The sequence below is a fragment of the Mandrillus leucophaeus genome, unplaced genomic scaffold (genome assembly GCF_000951045.1).
Source record: "Mandrillus leucophaeus isolate KB7577 unplaced genomic scaffold, Mleu.le_1.0 Scaffold798, whole genome shotgun sequence".
Taxonomy (NCBI): domain Eukaryota; kingdom Metazoa; phylum Chordata; class Mammalia; order Primates; family Cercopithecidae; genus Mandrillus; species Mandrillus leucophaeus.
The window spans coordinates 128,035-148,942 of record NW_012108674.1 but is presented as its reverse complement, the minus strand read 5'-3'; the positions used below and the strand labels follow the sequence as shown (position 1 = coordinate 148,942).

The window sequence follows — 20,908 nt, the reverse complement described above, 5'->3', positions numbered from 1 at the left end:
GGAAGGTCATACACCAGTTAAACTCTGCCATTTTGCCTCTTAATGTGTCTGCTTGAGGCCACCTGCCCAATTCCTGAGATCTTATCAGGAAGCTGTTGATCACCAGTTTCAGGTGTAACTATTTATTGGGAGACTGCCTTTCCCAGGGACTGGCTGTGACCAATTATTATTTTAGAGACACAATGTAACAACTTCCTGACAATCACCTGATTGTCGCCTAACATTCCTGGTGGGGTCGGGGGAGCCCTCTCCTGACCTGCTCATTCCTGATTAACTACGTACCATAATATAATGATATCGGAAGTTCTCCCACCCTCTGAATCTGTTACAGACCACAGGCTCTGTGGCTCTCCATGTAATGAAAATTAACATGAGGCCAAGCAATTTCCCAAACAAAGCTTTTATTTTGGGGCTTGTGCTCAAGCATAAGAAAGACAGCATAAGCTCAAGGATCCTCCAGCTGACCCCCCAAAAAAGCCAGCAGAGGTTTTGTATTAGGCAAAGTGTGGGAACTGACATCAGGAGGAAGGTATGCCGTCTGGGCTGGGCAAAGTATGTGAGGAGTAGGGTCCAGAAATTATCTTGAATAAGGGACCAACTGGGGGTCTGACCAACAGCAACAGGTTGTAAATCAATTGTTCAGCATTCCTGCCTGAGGTGGGACACTTCACAACCTTGGTTTAATATTTGGATCTCTTAAGGCCAGTTTCTGGAATTAAGTAAAAGGTATGGTTAAACATTATGGCTTCAGTGAGGTAGTGGTACAGGTTTTGTGATCAGTGGGACTGCAGAAAAGAATGCTCTAGTGGGGGTGAAGCCAAGCCCTGTTCCTACTCTGTCTCAAAACCACCTACTCTAGGAAGTAATGTTGCCAGACTTCTACTGATATTGAATAATGTCTGTATTATTAAAATTATCCTTTGGATAGGACTCTGAATAGATAATTTAAAAGAAAAGACAAATCAGGGTCATAGGAAAAATTATTAATGTGTCTTTTATATTTACCACATTTCTATTTCTTTCTTTGTCTGGAAAGCATTATCACTCTATTTCTTAGATAAATTAGTGCCTATGAATTTTGTAAATGAGCTCAGTACAACAGACCCATTAAGACATATGGTAGAGATGTCTGTAATGTATGCCATTCATCCGTAATGGTTTTTATTTTGAATTCTCTTTGTAGAGTGCAGTGTTGGTTCATTTTACTTCATAAAACACTTGTGTAAGTATTGTTCTCTACAAACAAAGCAGCATAATGTAGAAACAAATTATTTGGAAATAAATTTAAAAGACTGAATATTCCAAGATGCAAAACACATGAGCTTTCTACTAAACAGATGAACAAGACAAGGCAAAAGACAGTTTCCCTTAGCTCTAAAAGAGAGAGACCACCTTGAATACAGCTTACATACTGGCTCTTCATGCCCACCCTGCCTTCTCCCTCTCTCTTCAAGCATACTCAGAGAAATCACACAGCTCTGGTGAAACAAGAAATCATTAAGTCATCATATTGTTTTGGTAACTTTTTCTAAATCAATGAACGATTTTGTTAAGCACAGAAACCAGGAAATGCTGGGGCAGCATTCTACGTTAACTTTTGGAAATATCTTTTTTTTTCTACCTATAAATGTGTAAATGTATTCATATGATGTTTGCAGGGCAATTTTTTGAAAACTGCCCTACAGTTTTAACTCAACCTCAAAATGTCAGCCTTAGTGAAATGGTGAAATTGTATGTGTACTTTCATCCTAGTACCAGATTGAAACTTTTAATGACTTTACTACATAAATTTAAAGCTGGTTGGAATAGTGCATAATTAATATTTCTTTATTTTAGTAATTCACTAGAATAAAATAGTAATAATTAACATTGACTAAACTGCTAAGAATGATAATTAAAAGTGGCACTGTGAATTTATTCCAGGCTTATTTTATGCTTTCAAGTACACATTTTGTTTCCAACAGATATGTGAATTTTATAAAATATAACTTTCCAACCCCAGAGAAGGGTTGTCAACTCTCCCTCAAACAAGTACCACTTAAATTTATCTGCTTAGTTGTACCTTGTTTCCTAGTCCTTTATAGTCTTATAACACTTTTCACAAATGTAGTTGGTCTTCTTCCCAACAAGCTAATACAATCAGTGCATCAGATACTCACAGAGTGAGGAAGCAAGGGGAACTAAATCAAAACTGGAGTCTTGTGATTTCCACAGCCCTTTCGCCCTTTCCCTTATTTCAGGGCAACTTAAGTACACAGATAATCTTCTGTGTTCCTTCGCTGAGTAATCTTGCTTTTGGTTCAAGCAGAATGTAGTGATGTGGAGTATATAGACAAAGACATACAGATATACATCATAAAAAGTGTGGTCTCTGAAGATGACCTCAGTTCTGCCACAACTGGCTGAAACCTAAGCATGCTACTTGGCCTCTCAAAGATTCTGTTTTATAAAATCTGTCAAACAGTATTAATAATAGTAATTTTCATAATGAGAACTAAATGAAATAATGTATGTAACTAGCTAACCTAGCTCACTGCAAGGTGAACAGTATGAATTTGGTAAATGCCATTTATTTGTATTATTAGACATCTCGGTTCACAAACACACACACACAGACACACACACACACACACACAAAATACTCTAGAATAAAGCCTTCACTTTGGTGCTGAGAAGGCATGAGAGAGGAGAGACATGTTTTAGTTTAGTAAGTTGTTCTTGCAAAGGAAGGTTTGAGGAGTGTTTTATCAAGGAAAAGTTGAGCACAGGTCAAGATGGAATAAATAAATTTCTAGCTCTTCTGTAGTTAGGTTTTCACACTGGGACTACGTCATTTTTTTGAAGGAAGTGCAGAAATATCACACACATACATAAGGACCCATGTACATATCCACTTAGATATTTAAATATTTGTTCTAAAACATATTCCAAGTAAAACAGGAATGTTTTTATTTTTTGCTGTTTTGGGGGAGACACACGTTCTTCCTAGAGTACAGCGTTCTAAGTGGCTTGCTCATACCTTTGCCTTAGTCAACCACAAAACCTACTCCACCCACCAAGATGACGTAGCAAAACACTTTGCTGGAAATGTATTGTGAATTCACAGGAATTGCAGAGTTCTCCAGGTGGTGTAACTCATGGCTGGTAATGAGAGCAGCTGAAACCATCTGTTTTCATCACTTTCTTCTCTACCTTAATACAAACCTCTTCATTAGCCAATAGGTCTATGTAACTACCCTCACAGATTTGCTTCCTCAAATGTTTTGTGGAAAGACTAGAAATAACGACACAAAAACAAATAAACAAACAAACAAGTGGACTTACATACAGAAACTTTTAATGATCTTAAAGCCCAATTACTGACTGTTGATGCTGAGGCACAAAGGCAAAACCAATAGGGGAAAAGTGTAAAGTAGTTGTCAATGTTTTTCACTTCCACATCTTCCTTTTTTCCTGTGTAGTCCTCAGACTGATGCTTTTAAGGGAAGTTCCTTCCCAGGAAAGGACTCCAAACTGTACCCACTGAAATCTCTTCCTTTAGCTGTTTCAGAGAAGCACAAAAACATATTGACATATAAGTGTCCTCCCTCCTGTCACTGTATAATTTTGTGATCCTTTGCTACGAACAGTTGGTCCAAAATATTGGTGTCAAGGAAGTAGAATGAAAATTTTGGGTTTTGGGTTTAGAAAAAGTTAGATTTGAATCCTGGCTCTCTTGCTTACTAATTAACTCTTATCCTCCCTAAAGAAAAGAAAAAAAAAATCTCATTCAATTGCAAGTGGGAATCCAGGCCCCTGCTTGGTCCACCCTCGATGTTAAAGATTCACTTGGGAGTTACGCAACACAGGAGGCAGCCAAGCTGTTACTGTTTTCACCTAATCCACTTCCTTAGATCTCTGTCTTTAGGAAACAACATGATCTTAGACACAATGGGATCCATATTTTATTTTTTTAATTGACAGATAAAATTGTATATATTTATATTGTACAATATCACATCCTGAAAAATATATACTTTGAATGGTATAATCAAGCCAACCAACATATGCATTACCTCACTGAGTTGTCATATTTGTAGTGAGAACACTTAAAATCCGCCCTCATTCTCAAAATCTGCCCTCAGCAATTTTCAAGAATACAGTGTATTAACTATAGTCACTGTTTGTACAATAGATTTCTTGAACCTATTCCTCCTGTTTAACTGAAATTTTATATCCTTTGACCAAGATCTTCCCACCCTCTGCACTAACCCCTGGTAGCCACCATCCTACTCTGTACATCTGTGAGATCATTTTTTTTTACATTCCACATATGAGTGAGATCATTATATACACAATGGAATACCATTCAGCCACAAAAAAATAAGGAAAATCTGTAATTTGCAAAAACACTGATGAAGTTGAAGGGCATTATGTTACATGCGTCAGGTAATACCAACTCTGCCCTTTTCTAGGACAGTAAGCCTTTTGACTCTCCATGGAAATGATTTAAATATATGCAAAAATTATTATTAGTTTACAAATATGACATACAAAACAATTTGTAATGTGTTTTGAAAAATTAGCAAAAAGAAATATAAACAATAATAGAGTACTCCATAGTGTTTATATATTAAGCAGTGTAATAATTAATGACGGCATGGAAATACAGATCTGTATATCAAGAGATCATTTCAAGACATTTCTGATAAATTATCCAAAACAGCCAAAGAAACTGGTAGGCTGAGAAAAGCCTTTCAGTGAGTCATGAATCATCAAACAAGACTTAATGCTAGGATTTTTTTTTTCCCACTAATTTTGTTGTTGTAGTTAAATTACAGGCTATTGTGGATTAGAAACTAATCCAAAACTATTGTGGATTTATTTCAATTAATTCCCCATCTCCACTCCTTTCTTTCAATCTTTAGCCTAGGTCTTCATTACAAAAAAAAGACACTTGCAAGTTCAATCTTTGAGATAAATTTAACAAAGCAAGGCAAGATAGAATAGCAGTCTCTGCACATCTGTAATCTAATTTAAAAATGGAATTTTAGGGGCCATCCTAATTGTTCTTCTGATTTTCTACTCTATTCCAACGACTGAAAGACTGTACACTCACTGCCTGTGAAAACTTAAAAGTGTTAGCACACAGAGAACCAGTTAAGTTGGGCTCTCTAAATATCGGAAGATAACCTCCTATACAGAGTACAGCTTCAAATCATCACAGCCTAGCAAAAGAGACTCTTCTATGACGGAGAGTAAAATCTCACAGGTTAGGGAAGAACAACTGTTCTTAAAAGTACCAAAGTGATATTAAAGAATCCACAGAAGAAGCTACAAAACCACCACCACAGGTACTTAAATCCAAACTACAGAAGAGGAGAGGGTTAGATTCCCCATTTGGCCACATAGATGAGCAAAGGTTTTCTGAATGTATATGTGATTTTTTTTTTTTCTTAACCGTGCTAAGATCTCCTAGTATATCCTGTTCAAGAAACCATTCAGAATCTGGCATTTTTCCCAGTTACTCAAAATTCTAATGAAAAGAAGCAGTCACACAAACCCAACCCGACAAGCTTAAGATCTTTTGCTGGTTGTCTTCTATAATTGATATTATGTGTATATTGAAAATAAATGGATGCTGTAGCCTCGTGCCAGTAGCTCATTCTAACATGTTTCACATTCTCTTGAACCGTGTGCAACTTTAGAAATTTCCAATCATCTTACTTTTAAATACCTCAGCTTACAATATGAAAGGGCTTAGCGCTGATTTAAATTAAGACATTTTACATAGCTCTGCCTGCAAGCTTTCAAAATACTCAAGTCAATTAACATAAGCTACCTTCCAGGGGATTTGCTTTGTCAGGTGGAAAGGAATATTATTTCAGAACCAAAGAAGGAAAAAAGAATATGGAACATATAGCAAACCAAATTTCTGAAAAAACATTAAAACTGCTCAATTTCCCCATATTTTAGGGGAACTGTCTTTTCTCCTCTTTAAAGAGTTCTGCCAAAGATCTATTTTGGCACACAAATGTCCTCCAGGAGGTCTCCCAAGGTATATAACGTCCAAAATGTTGCAGCCCCTTCTATCAGACAGTGGCTCAGAAAGCCTTTCTCCAGACTCCAAAATATTGCAGGCTCAATTACCCTCCGGGTGCAGTGAACGGGCAGAGCCATTAATCATTCCCAGGGCACTAAACGCCCTAAGAACAGTTCTGAGTCTGGCAGCATTAGGGATGTCCAAGAACTGAGCTTGTCTCCAACAGCTGGGCCATGCTGCCACCTGGAGGACAGCAGAACACACAGCTCTTCAGATGCCAGTTACTTCCCTCCAGTCCCAGTGGACCTACAATGTGTGAGCTATGCTGGATGAATATCACCTCCTTCTTGGGTGGTTAACCCTGTTCTCACATCTCCAAAAAAAATTCTGAAACTTTTCTCTTCATTGATAAGTTGCTGTGGAGCACCTGAGGCCAATGGCTGTGGGTGAAGGCAGGTGGCCTGGGGGTCCTTGTTTTCTCTGCTGTCCTTCATTCACACCCTCACCCATGTTGAATCCCCCTCTGTCGGTGAGCCTTTCCTCTTACTCACCCATCCAGTTAATGGGGGGTGTCACATTTCTTTCAACAGGACATCGTGTCCACCCTCAAAGTGCTCAGACTCTGGATGAAGAGGGAGACAAGGAAATAGAAGGCTGTGCTCATTCTGGATGAGTGTTCACACACGGTGAGCACCAGATGCACTGGAATCCTGAGAAGAGATACCTAAATTGCTCAGGGTCAGGGGTTAAATGACATTAGGAAAGTCTCGCGTGAGACTGATCCTTTAGAGGCGTCGTGAAAAGAACAAGAGTATGGTTTTGACCTCTGGTGAGTCTATGGTGAAATACACAATTATAACCACAAAGCATGCAAACTTTCTGATTTTCATTTTCTTCCCCTGGAAAATTTTTGTATTAATACCTATTTTATAATGTTATCAGGGGAGATAGAAAATTATCTATGTCAAAGAGCTGTGATAGTATATTAGCTCAACACCAGATAATCATTTTTATTCTACTTATCCCAGCTTTGGCAGAGAAAGTTAGACTTATCTGGGCAGAGATACAGGGCAGGGAATGGATGATGCAGTCCAAGTAAGACAAGTGAGAAAGCAATGCGCTCCGGGGTCTTCACGCAGCACACTGTCCCTGGAAACACTTCTGTTTCACCCTTCTCTTCATGTTTCTCTGTGTCCATCTTTCCTCTTTTTATTCTGCTCTTTGTTTTTTTCTCCACTGTCCCCACTCAACACTCAAAGGAAAGTAAAAATGCCATTTGTTTCTAGAATATCAAACAAGTTTTTAAGTTTCAGCTAATTCATGGTAAGAATATTTGTATGGAGGAGAAATAGGCATCTGGAAATAATTCTTTTATTCATCACATTTCTTTTAGGTAACTTGGTGGAGAACTTGGTAGGCAGGTAATGCTATTCTGTAAGTGCTGACTCTGGTTGGTCCCTATAGAACACACTAGCAAGTTTGAGTGAACTGTAGTGACACCTCCTGGTCAAAGAGAACATCATTCAACACAAAACTTTCCATGCCTTTATACTTTCATGATAAAAAGCAGTACATGAAAACATCTTCCATATGAAGTATCTTCCTATCTGGAACAAAAGGTTTGTCTGTAAAGATAGACACACTCACATATAACATACTCCAGTTGACTGACTGCCATTTTAAAAACTGGCTGAGTCAAAGAAAGAAAACAGTTTTGTTTTTATATCATGACATCAGGTAACTAGTGTCATTTTCTAGAAAAATCTTTTATTCACATATGTTGATACAGTGTGTGCAAGGCCCTACTGAACATTCTCTAAAGCTAAGAAGTTAAGAAGTTCCTTTATGTAGTATTTTTGACCTGGTTCTTTGTGAAACACTGATCTGATACTTCCTCTTGAATGTCTGGACTATCAACACCTTGATACTTCCACTTCAATGCAGCCCACTCACTAGCCCCTACACTGCAGTTTCCATAGGTCGCCTCTAGACTGAACTACCTTCAAGTCTAGAGTCCCCCAGTCCACTTACCTCCCCCTCCCCCTCTCAAACTCTCTAACTCTTTCAAAATGCACCCGTGTTTTGATAAACGTTTTTAAGACATTAGGTACTAGAAGTAAATGATAAGGAATGTTAATAACTTAACCTTCCGTATCTCCTTAGTGACATATATATGACATATATATTTGACCTTGTAAATATTAAGTTAGCTTCTCTCAGAAATACAACTCCATGATCTTAATAGTAAGAATCTCAGCCAGCCAACCAAACCAATCATCCATCAACCCACCCATCCAACCATCCATCCATCCATCCACCTACCCGCCCACCCAATATTTATTTATTTGTCTACTATATGCTGTACCCTCTGCTAAGTATTAAGGGAAACAAATGTTATCAGATCTAGTCATGAAATAGAAGGGAAAAGAGTTAACCCAGCAAAAGAAAAGCTCAAATTGGGATAAGGTCTATTAAGGAGACAATAAGGAATAAAGAGTGAATAAAAACAGTAAGAGGTATTCTGTAGATTAACAGAAGTCAGGGACAGGTTCTTCAAGGAGACGGCAGAGATAGAAATATGAAGGGCAGGAAGAAGCTATGAAAAGTCAATAAAAGTGTCCCAGATAAAGGGAACAGCACGCACAAAAGTCCCGTGACAGAACAAGAGCTTTTGTTTTTGTTTTTGTTTTGTTTTGTTTTCATAGAAATATCAAGGAAGCAGAGTGCTGAGAATTGAAGTTGATGTATGTGACTATAAGGATTCCATTCAAAGTGTAATGAGAAGCCTTTGGATGGTTTTAAGCAGAGAAGAGTATAATTTCAGCCTTGACAAACAGCTAAAACATAAGATTCAGTATTCCTTATTCTTGAGATTAGAAATATTTCAGATTTTAGATCTTTTTGTGGTGATTCTGGAATATTTGCAGTAGACTTACAAGTTCAGCATCCCTAATCTGAAAATCTGAAATCCAAAATGCTCCAATGAGCATTTCCTGTGAGTGTCGTGTGTGTGCTCAAAAAGTTGCAGATTTTGCAGCATTTTATATTTTGTATTTTTATATTAAGGATACTCATTTGATCCTCGTAACAACCTTACAAGATATGTATTAATGTCATCAATTTTATTGATGGGAAAATGGAAGAGAAGTAACCTGCCCCAAGTCTCACAGCTATTAAGGGGTAGCTCTGGGACTTGTACTCAGGCAGCCCATCCATGGGGTCCATGCTTCAAACACCATGCAATATGGCCTCTCAGATCTTTGTTTCTGCAAGGGCAAGCGTGAGAGGAAAACTGTTGGGAGATAAAGCAATGATCCAGGCCCAAAATCATGGTTTCTTAGACCAGAAGGATAGCAGTGGAGATGGCAAGAATTAAGTGAATTTGTCATGTCTTTTAGTAGTTAATTCTATGAAACTTGGTGGATTGGATGAGATAAGTAAGAGAAATGCCTGCTGGAAACAGGACAATGGTTTTCTCTATTGTGATTTTTCTATTGTGTTTATTCAGTAGACATTTTCTGTGTGGCCAGAATCTTCCCATCAAGTTGTCTCTTCCAAGATGAGTATATTTTCAATAGATTTGCTACACAGAACAATTTTTATTTCAATATCTGATAGGGCAGCCTTTTAACACGTTCACTTTTCTGGTCATTTCTATATACAATCATAATTGTAAGATATACTATGTACAGTATTGTTTTATTTTTCTTGTTACACTATATCATTCATTTTTACCTTATCATGAATAATTCTTTGAAAAAAATGCTTTTTAATGATGATAAACATGCTTTTTTTCTGTCTTTGGGCAGATGTCTTGTCTCTAATTTTACATTATTCTAAGAAACTTCCTTTATATAAATTTTTCACTGAAACCCAGATTATTTCTTAAGGTTAAACAAATAAAAATAGAAGTTCTAGTTCTAAGGGAATCGTCTTTTTCATTGACAAATTGCATTTACCCATTTCTACATTGCATTATACTAAGATACAACTGTTTAAATTCCACTAGGGCTCTGTGAGAAAACCTGCAAGAAGGCAGATTATGTGGGAGCAGGTGCTGGTAGATGGATAGACGTGGCAGTGAGTGTCAACGGAAGTTCCTTTCTGATGTTCTCCATTTTATCAGTGAATAGGAAGCATGGCCTTCATCTGAGAGTGAGGGTGTAGACAGAGGTACTGAGTGTTTACGGAGAGAGGAGAAAGTATCATATAGACTCAGGAAGCACAGTAAGATCACCTGATAACCTTAAGAACATACTTAAGATTAATGAGTATGAAATGACACCATGGTTGTGTATTTCCCTTAGATACGTTCAGCTTCATAGGCAAAGTATAACAATGTTGGATTCAGGATTACACTTTTAAATCTTCATCTCTGGTCCAGAGTGCTATGATGACCCTAGTCTGATGTATAATACTTCCTGCTGGACTTTCTTGATTCTCCATCTGTGCCTCACTTTTCTGTCTTCTCTCTAGCAACTCTATAACAGAGACTACTATCTACTGTTTCTTCACCTGCAAAATTTATACCTGACTTTTAGCTTCAATTCTCCCATTAAGCTCTTCTATACCATCTCCTAAATTGAGACATACCCCCTTCATTATAGCTCCCCCAACATCCTGTAATATATATGATTTCATCTATACATTTATTTGATACCTTTAATTTTTCATTGTATTCTAAATACCTTCAGAGCAGGGACCTTTTTATTTCTTTTTAATACTCATCTCTTATTTCAATACCTGGGACATGGTAAATCCTCATTAAATGTGTATTAATGAAATTAAGTGGGGTTTCCTAATCAAAAGATAAATTTCCTTGTAAACCTTTATCAGCAAGAAATCAAGTTGCCTTGATCATACCCACACCAAGGCCTCATTACTAGTGAAGCCACCTTTCCATAAAAGGTAACAGACCTAAGAACAAATTATTCAAAAGTGGTAAAAAAAAAACACAAGTATTCGCTTCCATGTGTTGTGTGTATCCAATGTTTAGTTTTTCTCCTCAGCTTTAGGATGATAGTAATACTTGTAATAAATACCGTATTTGTATATATTTTTTAGATTGTCTAAATATTTTCATGATTTCAATATAAACTATAAAACACATCACAAACACAAGCTCTTACAAAAAGAATATCAAGTATATACATACATATATGTGTATGTGTGTGTATATATATACACACACACATATATATGTTTTGAGACAGAGTATCACTCTGTTGCCCAGGCTAGAGTGCAGTGGCACAATCATGGCTCTCTGCAGCCTCAAGCTCCCAGGCTCAAGAGTTCCTCCCACACCAGCCTCTCAAGTTGCGAGGAGTACAGGTGTGCACGACCGCACCCAGCTATTATTATTATTATTGTTATTTATAGAGACAGGGTCTCCGTATGTTGCCAGAGCTGGTTTGGAACTCCTGGGCTCAAAGAGTCCTCCCATCTCAGCCTCCCAAAGTTCTGCAATTACAGGCGTAAGTCACCTCACCCGACCAAGGATGTCAAATTTAAACCCAGCTATGGAGATTCCTTCAAAAAGAGAGTTTCTTTTTAACAAATCTTTAAGAAAAGATAGATATTTGACCAATTTGGTAGGCTAACTCGTACATCCCAAGATAGATATAGTATGAAGAAAATATCTGAAAGGTTAATACATTATAAAGTTATTTAATAAGTTAGATCTTTGTAAGCAGGAATTTACAGCTAATGTATCTTTGACTGCCTCATGAGGTCATGCATAAAACACATAATAAATGAAAATGTACAGAATAAATGGACTTACTTCTTCATTTTTTGTTTGGTCATTCTACCTTTAGGGAGACACAAACATGGAATAAAAAAAGGCCAAACCTGGAGCTACTAACCTAGTATGGGAATTACAGGTACATTATAATTCTCTCACTGGATTCTTCATATACAAATTGTAATGGAAAGTAAAGATAAAAGAAGCCTCAATTGCCATTAGAGAATAAAATAGGATTTCCACTTAGATCCTTAGAAGCAGCTATTCTTAAAAATTAATTCACTTGGTAAATTTGCAAGTTTCCTCCTCACTTTTCCTGTGCGAACATTTATCTTACGTGCTTTGGATGGAAATGGATGTTACCAAATCTTGGAGTTCAAACTCACAGCCTCAAGAGTTATTCATACCGGAACAAGCTAGTGAGGGATATTAACTGGTCTCCAAATCTCTTAGGGGTCATTTGAAGACAAATTCTCTGCCCAAATGTTATCAATTAGATATTTAGCACCTTAGCTAGCTTATTTCTGAGAGCCTTTGGAGATCAAAAGGGGCGTGAAAAAGGGAAGAGAATCAAAGCTCAAACACCAATGTGAATTGAGCTGTACAATGCGAATTTACTCCAGCACTTTGTTGCAATGTAATCTATAAATAATCCTCTGAGGTTCACTTGCCAATTAGAAATCATCACATGGCATACACCATAGATGTCAGTAGTTAATTTGCATGTCAGTGATACATTAATTTGATGAAAATTTTAAAGCTTTATGCACTATTTATATCATAATTGGAAGCACATTTAGTGTACTAATACACTGATTTTTATTGTATCCAATGTGCTTTTTAAAAGGCCAACTTTAAATGATCATTATTTATCATTGTCTGTTTGATAGTTCGTTTCAGTTCAAGACAACACATCTGCATTTTAGAATTTAAGCTATTTTAACATTAACTGTAATCAAGATATCTGAAAAAAAAAGTCATGTCTACGTGGGTGACAGAGAAAATGAAAATCAGGTTTATATCTAGAGGTAGCTGGTTAAATTTAGAAGTTTAATTCAGAGTTTTTGGCCTTAGCCTAAACATGCCACTTTGGGTCAATAATTTAGTGATAATTTAGTTTCGTGTTTTTTGCTAGGTTTTATTTTTTCTCTCAAGTTTTTGCTTTATTTTATTTTGTTTTTATCTCCCTGAGTTTTTCTACAGTCAAAAAGAACAGTTTTGTGGGTGGTCCCTTCTAAGAGCTGAAAATGGTTGTTGATTCAAGTACAGAGAGAAACAACCTGTGGGCACTTAAACATAACTACTGTATTTAAGTGCGGTACTTAGAACAAATACTGTATTTACATAGACAGAAATTTCAAAAGTTGCCAGCCTGATGGGATTAGCTTGCCATGGGAATTGTCACACCTGTCAATCAGGTCTGCCAGGGTAGCAAGGGGAAAGCCAATGATAGACAGAGAAATCAAGAAAGAGAAGGGAGGAAAACAGAAAGGGAAAGGGAAAGAGAAGTGTATGGGAGTTTCCACTACCAAGGAATCACAACAACTTTTTCCACATTTATTTTCCACCCTGATATCCTCAGACTACTTAAGTTTTAGTGTGCCCAGAAAATTAACAGATTTGGTTACTTGGCTTTTCTGATTGGTGCTATAATAGTGTTTTTCTAGAAACTGACATGTCATTAAAGTCAGGGTTGGGCTTTCATTTTGGTGCAACAGATGTGTGCACATGTTGACTTACTTTGAACTAATTCCTTAGGAGTTTATGGCTTCTCCACCCAGCCAGAATACAAGTATCTTTAGATCAGAAATCATGCCTCCTTTGTCTCATGTCACCTCAGCATCTGCAATAGTAGACCTTCATAACTACTTGCAGACTTGATTGTACTTCCAAACGCTTATACCTATCAACTTTGATGATCTGCCTCCTTCCACAATTGAAAAACAAAAACAAAATAAGACCTTATGACAGAGAAATTGTATACATAAGTAGAATAAAGTAAGGTCATTTGGAAAGATAACACATATATTCATTCCAAGGAGTCTCATATGACTAATAAATTAAACCTCCCATGGGCTCTGAGTTTTCTGGTGCCTAAAGCAAAGAGAAAATGTGATCAGTTAAGAAATCTACATTACCCCTGAGATTAAAAATACTAATTTATCGTCAAAAAAGCTAAGTATCAAGAGTACACACAATCATTAATTTGCATTGTCTTATATCTCATTTCACAAATGTTTCATTTTTATTACCCATTTATGTTAGTCTTCGAGTTACAGGAAATTTAAATGAATATTGGTTATTAAAATAAAAATCTAATTCAAAACATTTTATTCACAATAGCTTGTGAAAGACTAAATTTAGTATTTAAATGGGCTTATTTGAATCACTTAATCAATGTGTTTCTAGTTGCATTTAGTTATGAAAATTGAATCAAACATCATCTTTCTTAGTAAACATGTAATAAAAGCTAAACTCATAGAAGAAACTAAGCTTTTAAAATAAAATGTTCCCAAAATAAACATTGACAATTTCCATTTTTACAAAAATAGATCAGCACCCCCCAAAAATACAAAACAAGAAAACAGTGGGTAGTTTTTTAATACTTATTATAAAGAAAGTGAGTGGAATTTAAGCCACCATTCAAATGTAACAAAGCAAAGGCACCATGAAACTCTCTTATTTTGCCTTATGCTATATGAAGTTAGTGCCTGATTTACCCAAATGTATATTATGCATTACACAGCTCGGACTTTTAAAGGTCAACGACAAATTCCTCACTGAATTTTATTAAATGGAACTTGCTCTTCTTTTCCTGTCTTAAGTCCTGACTCCAGGTCTAATAAAAGTTGTTCTCCTTCTCTCTTCACCCCTCCCCCCACTAATTCCCACATTTCGACAGTAAGTTCTCTAAGCAGACAATGCTGAAGATATTTGCACATAAATTTATGACATAGGAGAAAAACAACAAAAGAGTCAGACCCAACATAGTATTAATTTAAGAGGCAATTAATTTTGAAGAAGAAAAGGGTATCAACATAAACTCAGCAAGGGCATGAATGATAGTGTATAGTACAAATAAATCTCTATTTGGGGGTCCTGAGAAATTTCAGCAAGTGGTTGTTGAGTAATGAATGTTTGTAATTCATTAGCTACTATTTTAAAATGCAAAGCACACCATGACATCAATGATGTTCTTTTTAATCTCAACAAACAGGCTATTACAATTAAAGCACTTGCAAAAAGACAGTACATTTAAATATAAGTTTTGATGAGATTTCAATGTTTTAATAACAATAATTTAATAACACTTCATAATACTATAGAAAGACATAAAAATGTTGAGATTGGTTCAAAAATACACGTGTTTGTAAACACCAACCTTTTATGAACATTAAGCAGCTAGCACTTCTATTTTGAAAATTCTTTTTTTCTCAGATCCCTTAATAACATTTTAGTGTATCTTTAAGAAGATAATCGTTATTTACTTAAAAATATATATTTTCCAAACACAGAAAATAATAACATTTACAAGTGCTTCATTTTCTATGCCCCCTTTCCATCTTCCTTCAGTTCCTAGACAACAAAACAATGGTTCATTCTTCATGTGGAAGAGTAAACTCAATACACTCGAATGGCCAAGGGGCCTACAGCAGTGAAATTATGGCTTCACAAGGACTTTTTTTTTTCTTTATGAACAAGTTTAGAAGGACCTTTTTCAACATATTTTAAAGTCATGCATATTTCAATGATATAATTATCTTGGCAACACTAAATACTGCTGACTGATAAATGAGACCAAAATAATTAAGTTCTGTTCTTTGCACAATCAAGATTTAGTGCAGTAATCAATCTGGGTAAGAATTTGGAGTCTGGAGACTTCAGAAGATGAACAAGCTACTAGCTAAAATTGGTCATGTGGGAAGACGGTTAAATGAGTATACAGTTTATATATAGCTGTGAATACTTTTCATGTCTTAATCTTCATTAGAACCTGGTTGATTCATTGCTCATGTGGTCCTGTACTAAGTTGCACATGGTATACAAGGAGACAAAAGAACAATTGGAAAGAAAATCCAATGCATTCAGTGGGCACTACTGGCATTGAAAATGTAAAATAATAGAGGCTGAAAATATAATAGTTTTTAAGCAAAAAAAAAAAAGGTACAAATGCTGCTATGAAAGCATTAAGGTTATAAACATTATGATAAGAGAGACAGAGAGCACACAAGAAATACACTTTTCCACATATATATTTGTTGAACCGTGAGTATGGTCTGGATGCCTACCCAGTTCCCATTTTTATTTTCTTCTACCTAACTCTCTCTTCTCTCCTTAGAATAAATCATACAGCTTTCCATACCCTAAACAACACTCCCACTGCATGGTTTTTCCCTGTGGAATCAGGCTGCCATCATAGAGAGGTGTTCATGTTAAGTACTTCTCCTGAGGGCTGTAACTCCAGGCTTCATCAGACTGATACACTTAGCAGTTCCATCAGGGATGTCAAAGTGAAATATAAGCAGGGCAGTTGGGTGCGTTAGTAACTACTGGGATTTACAACCAGCTACCAATACTATATATATATGCGCACATATATATACATACACACATACATATATACACACATGTATACAAATATTGTGTATTTGTAGACAATATTGTAAACTGCTCAGAAAAAGAAAGCATTTTTTCCCAGCAAAATGCATCCTCTTTTGTAGTGGGCTAAGGAATAGGCACCATGAACAGGTGATACCATTGTAATTTAAAGAATGGAAGAAAGTCAAATCAGAGTATCCACCATCCAACGAAAGGAAAACTGTATGCAGAGGTATTTGGGATCTCCCACTGAGGATAACCGGCTCCCTCTGATTCTGGGTACACATGTCTGCCTCCGTGAATGTTAGCATGCGGCCAGGGTGGGGGAGCAATGGACGTCCACACCAGTGCTTGGCCATTTGTGGAGTGGAAATTGCACTTTGCTTTCAAAAATGGATTCTCCTCCCAGAACCATGCAATCCGACTAGCTGAAGGCACAAATGGAATAAATGCACATTCTAAAAAAAGGAGGGAGGGGGCGAAAAAATAAACCCCACCCAGCAATCTTTAAGGGAAACAGGTGCTAGCAAGAGAAAGCGGCCAGCTGTCAATAACACTTAAAACTCCATCTTCGTTACTCTGAAAACAATTTAAATGGGGGAAATACCGTGCCCTGTTTCTGAGGGTTTAATTTACTAGGCTGTCTCTGTGAATTAGAGTCAGATCTAAGTTTCGCACTCAGGAGCGGTTTTCTCTATCGACTACGATTGCTCTTCCAAGCTCGAAGTCGGTTTCTAAAACGGGCAAGCCTTTTCCCTCCCGGCAGCCTTGACCCCCACTCCTCCAAGTCGTCACTTTTATTTACAGCCCGGTGAGCGATATCTGTGTCGCTCAGCCTGGCCCCAAGAACAGTCACCGCGAACAATGAGCCAGACAAGGGACCCACCCAGCGAACGCCTGCTCGCCGGCCGCGCGCAAGCCCGCCAGCGCGGGACGCTCCAGGCTTCGGGCTCTCGGTGCCCCCACCCCTTCCCCTCTAAAGCCCAAGGAAAGCAAGAAGGTAGGTCGTTCCCTACACCCAGGCACTCGTGCTCACCCAGCCAGCCCTGCCTCCCAGCACCCACCAATTAGATGCCGTATCTAAAAAGAAAATCAAAAAAGCGGGGCGGCGTGGCGGTTCAGCCGGCTGCCCACCCGGATTCAACTCGCCCAGCTTGCGGGTTTGGCGCTCACTTGCGCCCGAGTCCGCGGTATTTTGAAATCCCGGAGGATTTGGGGTGGGGGCAAGAGGTGGGGCCAGGAGCCATAAAGTGGCTTCCGCTCCCTCCCCCCGGCCTGGCACAGCTCTGGGATCGGGCAAGACACAAAAGACGGGTCGTATCAGTGCCAACAACTCTGCCGCCGCTTCGGGCCATGCTGCGCACACGAACCGGGCGGCGGGCCTCGGGGTCGGGTGCCTGCGCGGGCCGGGGCGCGCCCGGGGGCTGAAGCATCCTGGACGCCGCCGAAGCTCCCCGGTGCGCTTTTCGCGCAGAAGCCCAGTCAGCAGCTCCTCGCTTCGCAGATAAAGAGGTAGAGGCGACGGAGGAGAAATGGAGAGAAAAGGCAAGACTTACTTGGGGGCCGAAGGCTCAGCCGGACTCCCGCTTCGGACTCGGCAGGTGTCTGGCACCGCGGGCCCAGGCGGAAGGCGCTGGCGCAGCTCAGAGCAGGGACTCCACTTATCGAGGACTGGAAACTCCCCTTGCCGCCCGGCCCCCGCGCTGCGCTCCTTGCTGTCACCGCTCCGAGCGACGCAGGCACGCTCCCCGCTGCCTCCTAGTCCTGGTGGGTCTCTCAGCTCTCCTCTCCGGGTTCGCCCGCTCCCTCACAGACCACACCCTGTCACCTCAGCAGCCCTCCACTCCTTCCTCTTTGACACTTCCACCGGTTACTCCGCCGTCTGCGTCCTCCCACCCCCACTCAGCCCACGTGCTCCTGCCGCTCCCTCGGCTCTAACTTCCCCTGCCGGGAGCCCCCACCTCCGCTCTGAAAACCCTTTGGTCTCTGAGCAGGGGAAAGGTCCTGGGGTCTTCGCTCACATCTCCCCAGGCCCTTCGGTGCGCAGGACCTTGCTTTGATTTTGTCATTGCGATGGTTTAGATATATTGTGTACTACATATTAAGATGTATTTTTTTTTAAATGAGCTACATATCACTTTTAATAGTACAGAAATCTGTTCCCAGGTGTTAATCATCTAACCGCTGTTCATTGGCCTTTGGAGTTAGACTGTCAGCCCAGCTTTCTCCATATGCAAAAAGGCCCACAAAGTTCCAGAACACCCTCTTTAGTCCATTCCAAGGCAAACGTGCCATTTTCTGATGAGCCCCCTTCTTCGCTGTTGTTGTTATGGACGTGTTTTTATATTTACTTTTTCCTGTTTCTGCAGACAATGAGAGTTCCTTTCTAAGGGCTTCCCTCAGCATTCCGTTCATAGTTTCATGATAATACCTATCACTCATGTGGCGTTTTCCTCTTTGGATTACTTCCTCTGCTACTGGTCCTTAAGTTTCTCTAGGCAGAACTTTTGGTCTGTAAGTTTCTCCAGGCAGAAATATTTCATACCCATATTCGTAACTTTTTCAAGAGCTCCTAGTGTGGTCCTCGGCATACAATACGTATTCAAACAATGTTTAAGGAGTGAATATCCCTTAAATATGAAGCCAGCTTTGGTGGTTTTATGTGGTATTTAAAGGAAGGAAGACTTCAATTTGTATGCTTGGCCTGTATCCCACATAATTGGTCCTGTGGAAAACAAAGCATTTTGGAATTAGCTGGATGATTGCTCATACGTTCCTATAATCCTTGAAACAAGTCTTCCTTGTAAATATTACCCACTTTTTCTAAGATGATACTCAGGTTAGTAACTTGGTGGTCACTAAATGTGAAGACCCCTAAGCCTTGCAGATCTCATGGTTCTTCACACCAGCCCAAGCTGCATCAGGCTGGCGTTAATGCAATACTTGACTGCCCAACCACCCAGCCACATGCAAAACCTACCTACCAGTACCACAGAGAGCTTACCCAACCGTCTTTCTTCCAAAAATAACATTTATTTTTCCCTCCCTCTTTCTCTTCTCTTGCTTGACTCCCTTAAGTCAGAGTTCTAAAAAACAAAAACACCTCTCAAAGCTCAGACCTCTTGTTAAACTTATTGTCTTAACTCCTAAACTTAAAATTACTTATATGCACATATCTTGCCTTGGCTATCCCTGTGTCTCACACAGGGCTTCATATCTCTTTGGTTTCTCCATTCAAATAAATAGTAGTTAACATTTGTTAAGTTAGATAGACCAAAGATCAGCTAACAGCCAGCCATTGGTCCAAGCATTAACACATAATAGCTCATTTAATCCTCAACATCCTTATGAGATAGAGCCTATTTTATAGATGCGGAACAGAGACATAGAGGTATATCACATAGCCAGTAATTAGTGAAGCAGAAATTTGATCCCTGGCAATCTGCTTCAGAGGCTGCTTTGTCAACCACCATGCTTTAAATGGCCTACCATAATCCCTGGCACCTAATACATGTTAATGAGCATTTTAAAAATGATGAATATTTACCCATCCACACTTAGCATCATAGCAGGAAAAAGAGATAGTAATGAAATGGGTAGAACTTCAGGTTATTGAGAACATATAATTAACCCCAATACCACAAGAACTGCTTTCTGCCCTGCCTGTGGCATTTATTTGAAACATGAGAGGGACATGGTCCATGCTCATGACATCAGGTGTGCATGTCAGATCACTAAGCCTTCACGTTTGGATTCTAGGACCCTCCTTCACAATCACTGAAAGGATCTCCAGCTAAACCAATTCCTGGCCAAGTCCACCAACAAGCCAATTTGTGTTCTTCAGGGACCCAGCAGTGAGCAATGTCAGTTCCTGTGGCAGGTTGAATAATGGTCCCCACAGATATCCATGTTCTAATCCCCTAGAAACTCTGTTACTTTATATGGAAGAAAATGGATTTTGCAGATAGTAATGAAATTAAGAATCCTGAGAAGGGGAGATTATCCTGGATTATCAGGGTGGGCCTTAAGTGCAATCGTAGCTGTTTTTAGGAGGCAGAAAGAAATTTGAGACACAGAAGACGAAAAGGGAATGTGACCACAGAGACAAACATTGGAGTAATGCAGTCACAAGCCAATGAATGGCAGCAGCCACCAGAAGCTAGAAGACGCAAGGAAGGAATTCTCTCCAAGAGCATCTCAAGGAAGCACAGTCCTGCTTGCATATTGATTTCTGTCCAGTGAAAGTGATTTTGGACTTCCGGCCTCCAGAACTGTACAGAAATAAGTGTATATTGTTTTAAATCACCAAGCTTGTGGTAATTTGTTACAACAGCCAAAGGAAATGAAAATACAGTTCCCAAATCTGGAAGATGACTTTCAATACCTGGGGATGAAATAAAAAGATACTTCAAGCAGTTGGTCAATTTTCTTTTCTGTGGCCAATGAAGCCAATCATTTGTGGGGAGGGAAGGAGGAGGAGAGAGAACATTTAGCTCTCAGCATATTATATAAAAGCCTTCCAATCCAGACTTTGCCATTATATC

The 20,908-nt window shown here is 38.9% G+C and overlaps 1 protein-coding gene across 2 annotated transcripts in view; it reads right to left on the bottom strand.

Moving 5' to 3' along the window:
• Nucleotides 1-18,238, bottom strand: part of SEMA6D (sema domain, transmembrane domain (TM), and cytoplasmic domain, (semaphorin) 6D) — a 585,322-nt gene extending 567,084 nt beyond the window's left edge. The window contains exon 1 of one of the 2 annotated variants that reach the window (XM_011967277.1): nt 17,921-18,238. The gene's annotated coding sequence lies outside the window, so the exon portion shown is untranslated. Of the gene's footprint in view, nt 1-16,566; nt 16,678-17,920 lie in introns of those variants that run through there. The other variant, XM_011967274.1, reaches the window with a different exon arrangement.
• Nucleotides 18,239-20,908: the final 2,670 nt, after the last annotated feature.